Below are 11,518 nucleotides of genomic sequence, written 5' to 3'. Positions count from 1 at the left end.
CTTTAAAAAAATCTTATTTATTTCTCCCAATAATTATTTGTTTCCTTATATAGAGGCTATCAAAGAATTTAATGTCTATTTACATAGAAATATTTTAATTCTAAGAAAAAAAAAGTTCCTGTATGTTTGTGGTTGTGTGTGTGTGGTTTTGTGTGTATTTCCAAATTTCATGCAAAAATTAATTTGTGAATGAGAATGAGAAAAGCAATTGTAAATGTAAAGTTTATTTTATTCTACAACTTAAGGTTATTTTCAGAAATTTGCTTTCCACAGAAATAACTTTGTCACTTTGATTTCCCTTCAAATTACTTTTTTCAATCAGTAGATTTCAAAATAATTAAGTTTCCCATATTCTGGTTTACCTAAATCTAAAGTTATTGTAATGAATACATATTCATAATATGCTATAACTTGTATAATACATGAAAAATTTTGTGTTTCCCAAATACCCACCAGGTATTCTAGGATGTCAGTGCTTGAGTTACAATGTTCTAAAATTTATAGATTTATGCCAGGATTATGGCATTTGTGGCACAGATCAGAATAATCCCTAGTCATTTTCCATTTATGTGGGGGTCTTACTTAAATTTTCCTCTCTACAGTTCAAGACTTTTCCTCAGAAGCAGATTTTGAGAATTACATCAAGTATCAGAAAAAAACTGCTCCTGTGCTCACTGCTATTGTATTTGACCATGATTTCAAAAACAGCAATGACAGTTTGCCACTTAAGAGAAGAATAGTTTATCGAAATACCTTATACTTTCAGGTTTTAGGCATTTAATGAGATACAGGGAATGTCCTTATTTTATAAATGGGAAAATTATAGCTTGCCCAGGTTCATAACTGCTGGTGTATAACAAAGCAGAGATTTGAATGCAGCTCCAACTTTTTAAATACCTACACTTTTAGGTACTGCATTATACTGGTGAGAAGATGATGATGTTGGCTGCTTTAAGGTCTTATATTAAGTACTTAAAGCAGTAGGAGCTTTAGTGAAGACATTCACTTTGACAGTCTACCTGGCCAGAGGAAGCTTCTAGTCCTACAAATGGTGGTTAAGAAAACAAGAATTTAACAGGGGCGGAGCAACATGGCGGCGAGGAGACGCTGCGAGTAAGATCTCCCATTAAAAAAAGTTAATAGGGAGGAAAAGCGGCAGGTCCCAGTGAGAACTGGGACACGGAAGATAAACGGACGACTCCAGCAAACTGCCCAAAGAAGAAAGTTGCCATAAAAGAGGACCAGAAGGGAGGGAAGCGCAGAACCCTGCTCCCCTCCCCCGCCCACAGAGGCGGCACTCTCCCACCGGCAGAGAGGAGGGAAACAACAAACCAAAACGGCCAACAAGAAAAACGGACGCAGCAAGTGGGACTGTGAGTGGAAAGGAACTATTTCAGCCACCACACCCCGTGAACGGGAGCTGTGGAGAACCCTGCAGGACCCGCCGCGGAGGTGAGCTCCAGGCGCCATTAAAGAGAGCCCCGCCCCCCAGGAGGAGACCAGCACCAGCACACAGCCCCGGCCGCCCGGTAAGCTTGCGCAGAAAGCAGCACGCTGATCCGGATCGGATCAGCTGCCCAGGTCCCCGCGCCTGCGACCTAGGCTTGCGGGGAGACCGCGGAGGCCCTCCCTGAGTGAGCAGGAACAAGGCGCCCAGGCAGGGAAGCGGGATTCAAAAGGCGCCATTCCCGCGCCACTGATCTGGGCTACAGCCCGCGTCCTGGAACTGAGGGCTTTGGAACTGAGACCCGGGGCACGAAATTAGGGGCGTGGGTTCCCCACGACGGTGGGGCACAAGGCAGACACAGCACCCCAAAGCCGTTGAGGTGTACCCTACCATCCCCGCTCTGCTCCCTGTCCCACGGGGTGGAAAATCAGCTCCCCAAGGGCTCTAGGAGAGATCTCTGGCGCCACCTAGCGACTTGAAGCCAGCAGAGGCTCCTGAAGGAGCTAGTGGGCAGCTGGGGAGTTAGCCCACACCGGGCCCCTTCCGAACAAGTAGTCTGAGCCCACAGGGAGAGCGAGCACCCACAGCCGGGGCAGACCAGGCGCGCAGAAGAGTGTGCCTGAGACCAGACGTGCAGGGAGTGTGTCCCACATCACCATTTTAGAACAGGGACATTTCTTCAGTAAAGACTACCTGCAGAAGGCTTCCTCAGGAGCCAGAGGTGAGCGGGGGAAGTTCGCCCATGCCAGACCCCCTCTGGCCTGCAGTCCAAGCCCAGAGGGGGAGCAGGAACCCACCGCCGGGGCAGGCCAGGCGCACAGGGGAGTGTGTCCCCACATCGGCATTTTAGAACAGGGACCTTTCTCCAGTAAAGACTGCTTGAAACTGACAGATGACTCCTGGAGGAACCAGAGGGGAGCAGAGAAGCCCACCCAAGATGCCGGCCAGTCCCAACAACACAGTGTCCCAACACATACGGCAAATTAGAAAACAGACAGTAGAGAGGAGAAGAACCACACGCAACCTAGCAACTCTCCAGAGAAAAAGCACACCACAAAAAGAAAACCAGCCCCCAGATTGCAACGACAATAACTTGGAAGAATTTCTGAGCCTTCCAGAAAGAGAATTTAAAATAGCCGTGATTAAAAAACTGACAGAAGTCATAAAGGAAAACAATGATAAGGGAAAAATAATCAACGATCAGAAGAATGCAATTGAGTCCCTAGAGAGGGAAAACAATGGTCAGATAAAGAAATTGAGTCCCTAAAGAGGGAAGTAAAAGAAATGCAGGAGATCAAAGAATTAATGGAAGAACTAAAGAATTCTGGGAAAAGCAATGAAAGCAGAATAGATGAAATGGAAGAACGAGTAAGTAATCTTGAAGACACAGAAATAAAAAGAACCAAAACAGAAAAGGAAAGAGAAGTACGAAGGAAAAAGAACGAGGAAAGACTTCGGGAACTATCTGACTCCATGAGGAAAGGAAATATAAGAGTTATAGGAATACCAGAAGGAGAGGAGAGAGATGTAGGAACAGAGAAAATATTCAAAGAGATAATTGAAGAGAACTTCCCAAATGTGAAGAAGGAGCTGAAAATTGATATACAAGAAGCAAGAAGAACACCAAACTTCCGCGACGAAAGGAAAAATACAGCAAGACACATAATAGTAAAGCTCCCAAGAATCCAGGACAAGGAAAAAATAATGAAGCTGGCAAGAGGGAAGAAACAGATAACATTCAAAGGAAAACCAATCAGGCTGACATCAGACTTCTCCGAAGAAACACTACGGGCAAGGAGAGAGTGGAGGGACATAGTCAACAGACTCCAAGAAAACAGATGCCAACCAAGAATACTCTATCCCGCAAAGCTCTCCTTCCTCTTTGAAGAAAGAATATGGACCTTCCCAGACAAACAGAAACTCCGGAATTTCATTGCAACTAAACCCCCACTCCAAAAAATACTACAAGGAGTCCTAAAGCCAGAACCTCAGAGGGACGAATAACAATGAAAGAAGGCCAAAAAAAAAAAAGTTATTAAAAGAATAAATAAATAAAGTCAAAGGAAAGACAAACACAATGGCAAATACAGATGTTAACATATCAATATTAACTCTAAATGTAAATGGACTAAACTCTTCAATAAAAAGACACAGAGTTGCAGCCTGGATTAAGAAACAAAACCCAACCTTTTGCTGTCTCCAGGAAACACATTTAGCTACAAAAGATAAAAATAGGCTCAAAGTTAAAGGATGGAAAACAATCCTACAAGCAAATGGACCAAAAAAGAAAGCAGGAACAGCTATACTTATATCAGATAAAACAGATTTCAAACTCAAAAAGATAAAAAGAGACCCCAATGGTCACTACATTATGATCAAGGGGACAATACTTCAAGAAGAAATAACACTCATTAACATACTCACCAAACGAAGGAGCACCAAAATATATCAGACAACTGTTGTCCTCTCTGAAAACAGACATCAGAGAAAACACATACGTAGTGGGAGACTTCAACACACCACTATCAACAATGGATAGATCAACAAGACAAAAAATAAGTAAAGAAACCAAAGCTCTAAATAAGGACCTAGAGCAATTGGGCTTAACAGACATCTATAGAACACTAAACCCCAAAAAAACGGAGTACACATTTTTCTCAAGCGCACACGGATCATTCTCCAGGATCGATCACATACTGGGGCACAAGACAAACATCAACAGATACACCAAGATTGAAATCATATCAACCATCTTTTCTGACCATGAAGGCATCAAACTAGAAATAAACCATAAAAAGAAGGCAAGGAACTTTCCTACCTCATGGAGATTAAAAACCACACTACTGGAAGACCATTGGACTAATGAGGAGATCAAAGAAGAAATTAAAAAATTTTTCGAATTGAACGACAAGGAGGACACCAATATCCTAAATGTATGGGATGCAGCGAAAGCAGTAATAAGAGGAAAATATATAGCAATAGAAGCTCACATCAAGAAACAAGAAAGAACGCAAAGAAACAACCTAATCTCGAAGCTCAAAGATCTAGAAAAAGAACAACAAAAAAACCCCAAAACCAGTAGAAGAAAAGAAATAATAAAAACCAAAGCAGAAATAAATGAAATTGAAACTAAAAAAACAATCCAAAAGATCAATGAAACCAAGAGCTGGTTCTTTGAAAAAATCAATAAAATAGACAAACCCCTAGCCAGGCTCACAAAGGAAAAAAGGGAGAAAGCACAAATAAACAGGATCATCAATGAAAGAGGAGAAATCACAACGGACACAGCAGAAATCAAAAGAATAATCAGTAACTACTATGAACAGTTATATGGAAACAAGTTTAACAATCTAGAGGAGATGGACAAATTCCTACAACTCTACAATCACCCAAAGCTAGATAAAGAAGAAATAGAACACCTAAACAGACCAATTACAATTAGCGAAATTGAAATGGTAATCAAAAACCTCCCCAAAAACAAAAGCCCAGGACCTGATGGATTTACAAATGAATTCTACCAAACATTCAGAGACGAATTAGTGCCTATCCTTCACAAACTCTTCCAAAAAATTGAGAAGGAAGGGACAATACCAAACACGTTTTATGAAGCCAACATTACACTAATACCAAAACCGAACAAGGACAACACAAAAAAGGAAAACTACAGGCCAATCTCCTTAATGAACACTGATGCAAAAATCCTCAATAAAATTTTAGCTATCAGAATCCAACAATGTATCCATAAGATAATTCACCACGACCAAGTAGGATTCATTCCAGGGACACAAGGATGGTTTAACATCCGAAAATCAATCAACGTTATCCAACACATCAACAAAAAGAAATATAAAAACCATATGATAATATCAATAGATGCTGAGAAAGCTTTCGACAAAGTGCAACACCCATTCATGATAAAAGCCCTTGAAATTCTTGGGATACAAGGAACATACCTCAACATCATAAAGGCCATCTATGACAAGCCAACAGCCAGTATCATTCTCAATGGTGAAAAGCTGAAAGCAATTCCATTAAGATCTGGAACAAGACAAGGATGTCCACTCTCACCACTGCTTTTCAATATAATACTGGAAGTCCTAGCCAGGGCAATAAGACAAGAGAAAGACATCCAAGGAATCCAAATAGGAAAAGAAGAAGTCAAACTATCACTATTTGCAGACGATATGATATTATACATAGAGAACCCCAAAAACTCCACAGAAAAGCTAATTCAACTCATCAATCAGTTCAGTAAAGTGGCAGGATACAAAATCAACACGCAAAAGTCAGTAGCCTTCCTATACACAAACAATAAATCTGAAGAAGAAGAAATCAAAAAAACCACCCCTTTTGTTACTGAAACAAAAAAAATCAAATATTTGGGAATAAATCTAACAAAAGAGGTAAAGGACCTATACAAAGAAAACTATAAAACACTGTTAAAAGAAATAGAAGAAGACACAAAGAAATGGAGAGACATCCCCTGCTCATGGATTGGAAGAATAAACATTATTAAAATGGCCATCCTTCCAAAAGCAATATACAGATTCAATGCTATTCCAATCAAAATTTCAATGTCATTCTTCAAAGAAATAGAACAATTATTGATGAAATTCATATGGAATCACAAAAAACCCCGAATAGCCAAAGCTCTCCTGAAAAAAAAAGAAGGGAATGGAGGCATCACACTCCCAGACTTCAAACTATACTACAAAGCCATAATCATCAAAACTGCATGGTATTGGAACAAGAACAGACATACAGACCAATGGAATCAAATAGAAAATCCAGAAATAAACCCACAGATTTATGGTCAACTAATCTTTGACAAAGGAGCAAAGACTATGCATTGGAGCAAAGAAAGTTTGTTCAATAAATGGTGCTGGGAAAACTGGGTCGCTACATGCAAAAGAATGAAGCTTGACCACTACCTCACACCATACACAAAAATCAACTCAAAATGGATTAAAGAACTAGACATAAGACCTGAAACCATAAAATATATAGAAGGAAATATAGGCAAAACACTACGTGATTTGCACATCAAAGACATCTTTACAGACACATCACCCAAAGCAGTGATAGTGAAGGCAAAGATAAACAGCTGGGACTACATCAAATTAAAGAGCTTTTGCACAGCAAAAGAGACAATAACAAAAACAAAGAGAAACCCCACCAACTGGGAGAACATTTTTGCACCCAACACTAATGATAAAGGACTGATCACAAAAATCTGCAAAGAGCTGATGAGACTCAACAACAACAAAGAAAATAATCCAGTCAAAAAATGGGCAGAAGAGCTTAAAAGAAACTTCTCGGAAGAGGAAATGCAAATGGCCAACAGGCATATGAAAAAATGTTCAACATCACTTGTCATCAGGGAAATGCAAATCAAAACTACCATGAGATACCATCTTACACCAGTGAGAATGGCACATATTAAAAAAACTAGCAACAACAAATGTTGGCGAGGGTGTGGAGAAAAAGGAACTCTTCTGCACTGTTGGTGGGAGTGCAAACTGGTCCAACCACTGTGGAAAGCTGTGTGGAGATTTCTGGACCTACTAAACATAGAGCTTCCATATGATCCAGCAATTCCACTCTTAGGTATTTACCCAAAGGACACAGAAACATCAATTCCAAAGAACACCTGCACCCCTATGTTTATAGCAGCACTGTTTACAATAGCTAAGCTTTGGAAACAACCCAAATGCCCAAAAATAGATGACTGGATCAAGAAGATGTGGTACATATATACCATGGAATATTACTCAGCATTCAAAAAAGTTAAACACATGCAATTTGCTGCAACATGGATGGCGCTGGAAGGGATCATGCTCAGCGAAATAAGCCAAAAAGAAAAAGAAAAATAACGGATGGTCTCACTCATAGCAGGAATCTAGAAAACTTAAATAAGGGACCAGGAAAATGAATATAAGAAAGTGAAAATCAAAATCAACAAAAAACTATGAACCAGAGACACTTTTAGGGGGGCGGGGGCGGGAGGGGAGGGACTGGGGTCAGAATGGGGGGGCTGCAATTGTATGGGGAATATAACAATAAAATTTATAAAAAATAAATAAATAAATAAATAAAAATAGCCAGAAAGAAAGAAAAATGTTCCAAAATGGCAATGGACATTAAAATTAATCCCAGCTGTCAGAGTCTTGGAGAAATGGAGGCCTGGAGAATCTCACCAGCCTGCAGATCATGGTGCACTCCAGCTCGTCTTCCGTGTTCTGCAGGCTCTGCGGTAGGCAAAGGAGGGGCTGGGCGTCTATCCCAGCGCCCCACCATCTTCTCCTACAGGCAGGAAGATGGCTCTAGAAAAGAACACAGGCTCTAGAAAAGTCTGGGCAGGCAGAAGAGGGATTGGGCTGATGGTACAATGGGGCACAGAGGACACCGTAATTTCATTACAGTGGACCTGAGGAGCTCGGCAATCTTTAGAGATGGATGGTCAGGGTTCATACCTTTGATGCTAAGCCAAGTTATTTGTCTCTCTGAGTCTCAATTTCCTTATTTATAAGAAGATGATAATGAATGTCTCTATATCACGGGGTTGTCGTGAGCACTGAATTCATGAGAAGGTGTTAACACATGGTGGGCATTCAATAAATATATCATTTCCATGAAAAAAAAAAAAAGAAAATAAGAATTTAACAAGGTCAAAAAGCTGGGTAGTGATATCTGTGACCTAGTTGAATAGTTCCTGAAATTTAAAGAGAAATTGTACCATTTTATAAGTTACAATTTCCTATCTATAAGATACTTAAACTTTTTAATGAGTTTATGTGTAATTGCCATTCTGACTTTGTAAGTCAAGTTTATAATAAAGCTGTTACTAAATAAAGCTGTTAGTAAAGTTAAGATAAAAAACCCACCCCTTGGGCCTCCCTGGTGGTGCAGGTGGTTGAGCGCCACACTGTGAAGCTGTCTGCAGCCTCTGCAGTACAGGTTCGATCCTAGCCGGCCGGCAAGAATCCCACATGGGGAAGCAGACCTCTCCTGTCTCGCCCGCTGCTCCCCTTAGCAGTGTATTTCATCAGTTTGCCTGTTCTGTTCCCCACTCTGTCTCTGGTGAATCCTCTTATCCCTTGCATCTCTGGCCTGTTCCCCAGCTCTTATATGCATAAATAAATAAATCTTTTTTGAAAAAAGAAAATATCTTTATAAAAAAAATTAAACACATCAACATACTAAAGAGGTGGGCTTTTGGGTTATATCCATTTTTTACTAACCACATCTATCCATTCCTTTATTATATATAAAAAAGTTGGTTTAGGGCCTCCCCGGTGGTGCAGCAGTTGACCGCTGGGCTGCGAAGCTGTAAGCGGCCTCTGCAGTGCCGGTTCAATCCCCAGCTGCTCCCCGGCCACCGGGGGAGGGTCCAACATGGCGCGCAGACCTCTCCTGCCGCCTGCTGCTCCTCTCAGCAGTGTACTTCGGTCCTTCTGCCTGTTCTGCTCCCGGCTCTGGCTCTGGTGAATTCTCTCACCCTCCCGCGCTTCTGACTGTACCCAGTGCTTGTATAAATAAATAAATAAACAAACAAATAAATAAATAAATCTTTAAAAAAAAGTTGATTTACCAACAATTTAGCAATTTCAAATGGAATCGGTGAGATTATTCATCTGTCCCATCTTTCATTTCTTAGATAGTGAATTAAAGCAGGAGAATGAAAGGATCCTTAACTACTACATTCCCAGCAAGGACTTAAGCTGGGGAAAGGTGATTGTAGAAACACTGCCCTTGTCATACTACATGTTAAAATTGCACTGATGATGGGGGAAGTATATGGGATTTGTCATGTGAGCTGGGAGCCTGCTGTTATGGGTAGAGCAGAGACCTAAGCAACTCTTCAGCAGTCCCTAGAGTTTAATTGCTCTACCTCTAGTTCCTTTGCCCACATCCATCAAGAAATGAGGACAGAGAACGTTTTCCTCTCAGTTTATCAATTACCTGTTCTGATTGCCCATCTTTCCTTTCTGTGCTTTTTGTCCCCCCAAAAATAACTTGGCAGGAGTTGGAGGAGGGGAGGAGAGGTTCATCCCCGTTGGGGGCTGGAGGAAAGAACTGCAGTGGTAACTGTGCATTCTCTGTGTTGCTGTTAAAGGTGTTTGGTATTTTGGAGGAGGCTAAAGAGCAGTACAATCTAGAAGACTATTCCGTCAGTCAGATAACGCTGGAACGAGTTTTCCTGGCTTTTGCTTCTAAAAAAGAACATCAGTAAATGAAGAAAAAAAAAAAAAAGGAACTATGGTTCGATTCCAACCAGTGACCCTTATATCTTCCCTTCTGCCCTCAGATACATAGCGGCCTTTCTTGTGTGGTATATATCCTGCTGTAAATATGTTTATACAATAAACAGTTCCCCCCGAAAGACCATGTTTCCCCTCTCTGTGCAGGGTTTTCCCAGATGGGGGCTTTTTCTCCTCCCTCCCCCAGAAGGCATTTGCAGGCCCTGGTGCCTGCACCTATAGAATTTCCCTGCAACCCCCCTCTCTCCAGCCCCAGACTAGGGGGCAGCCACTGAATCACCTTAAATTTTCCGCCACTAGAGACTGGGCCTGCAGAGGGTGGCCCAGACACGTAAGAGGGGAACTTAGGAGGTTGAAAATTTGGGGGTCAGCCAGTCGGGTCCAGAGAGAAGAACCTGGGGAGCAAGTGAAGGGGCACCAAGATAAAGGTGCTGGACATTCGCAAAGAAGGGGTGGACAAGGCCCAAGTTCTGAAGAGCCTTTGGGGTTCAGTGGGATGGGGCCTGTGTAGGGAAAGGAGCCGGCATGTGCAGGAACGTGCGGGGACTAGAGGCGTGCTGGGGCGGGGCTGCCGGGGCCTTGCTTGAGGGCACGTGCGCGGGGGCGCAGCTCAGGGTTCTTCTCCCCCAGGTTCCTGGTGGCCCACGAGGCCGAGGTGGCAAACCTGCCGGGGGAGGGGGGGAGGCGGGCGGTTGGGGAGGGCGTTGGACTGAGGAGAGGGCTGTGTGGGCGTTAGTCCCTGTGCAGCAGAGGTTGGTGGTGGAGGTGAGGCTTGAGCGGTGAGTTTCCGAATTTCTCTGCCTTTTCCCTACTGGGGTGCAACCCAGATGAGAAAGCGACCCACAAAGCAGAGCACAGTCATACAATGTAAGAGATTCTCTGCACCCCAAACACATAGGCACACAAACTAGATGAAATTAAGCAAAATACACTCTTAGGAATTTAACTCTGGTTATGCAAAGTATTTGAAAGTAAAGACTTTGGAGGACTTTGGTTCTAACCCTCCCAGTCCAGAGTTCGTTTACCGTTTGGCTGTTGTGGGTACCTGGGTGGCTGTTTGGCCGTGATAGACTACCACAGACTGGTGACTTATATATCATTGAAATAAATTTCTCACAGTTCCCAGAGGCTGGGAAATCCAGTATCAAAGCACCAGTAGATTCAGTGGGTGGGAAGAGCCTGCTCCCTGGTTGGTTGACAACAGTCTTCTCCTGAGTCCTCATGGTGGACTAGCTCCCTGAAGCCGTGTTAGGAGGGCAATTATCCCATTCATCAGGGCTGTACCCCCAAGAGCTATAATTATCCACCAAAGGCCCCACGTTCTAATATCCCATTGGAGGTTAGCAGTTCACAATGTTTGAACTACTTGCACCAGTCTGGGTAGGCGAGTGAGGGTAATAATTAAATTGTAGAACACAGTAAATGTTCATTAAATAGCAAAGAAGGGAAGCTAAGTGCTAATGTGAGGTTTTGTTTTTCTCTGTTAAAGCAAAATTGCAATGGACAAAGTTAAACAGTTGAGGAAGATTTTATACAAGGCTACTAGACTAGGGAACTCAGAACTTAGTCTGAGCTCTGCTGAGGCAAAGGGTAGGAAGGTTTTACCTGGCTGGGATGAGCTAGTGGAAAGTGCTGGGCGAGTAGAGGGTGGAGGTTGGGCAAATTGAGTTCTTTCTTGAGTTTGCAAGTGTTTTTCTGTGTGATAAGGTCATCTGTGTCTGCTAATCGGTGCATCTGGACTAGTCCCTGCCCTCACAGAGAATGAGATAAGGATGCTCTCTTCTCTTCCTTGATGATTACATATGGAAGG

This window comes from Talpa europaea (genome assembly GCF_964194135.1).
Source record: "Talpa europaea genome assembly, chromosome: 12".
NCBI lineage: Eukaryota > Metazoa > Chordata > Mammalia > Eulipotyphla > Talpidae > Talpa > Talpa europaea.
Note: the sequence above shows the minus strand (reverse complement) of the source record.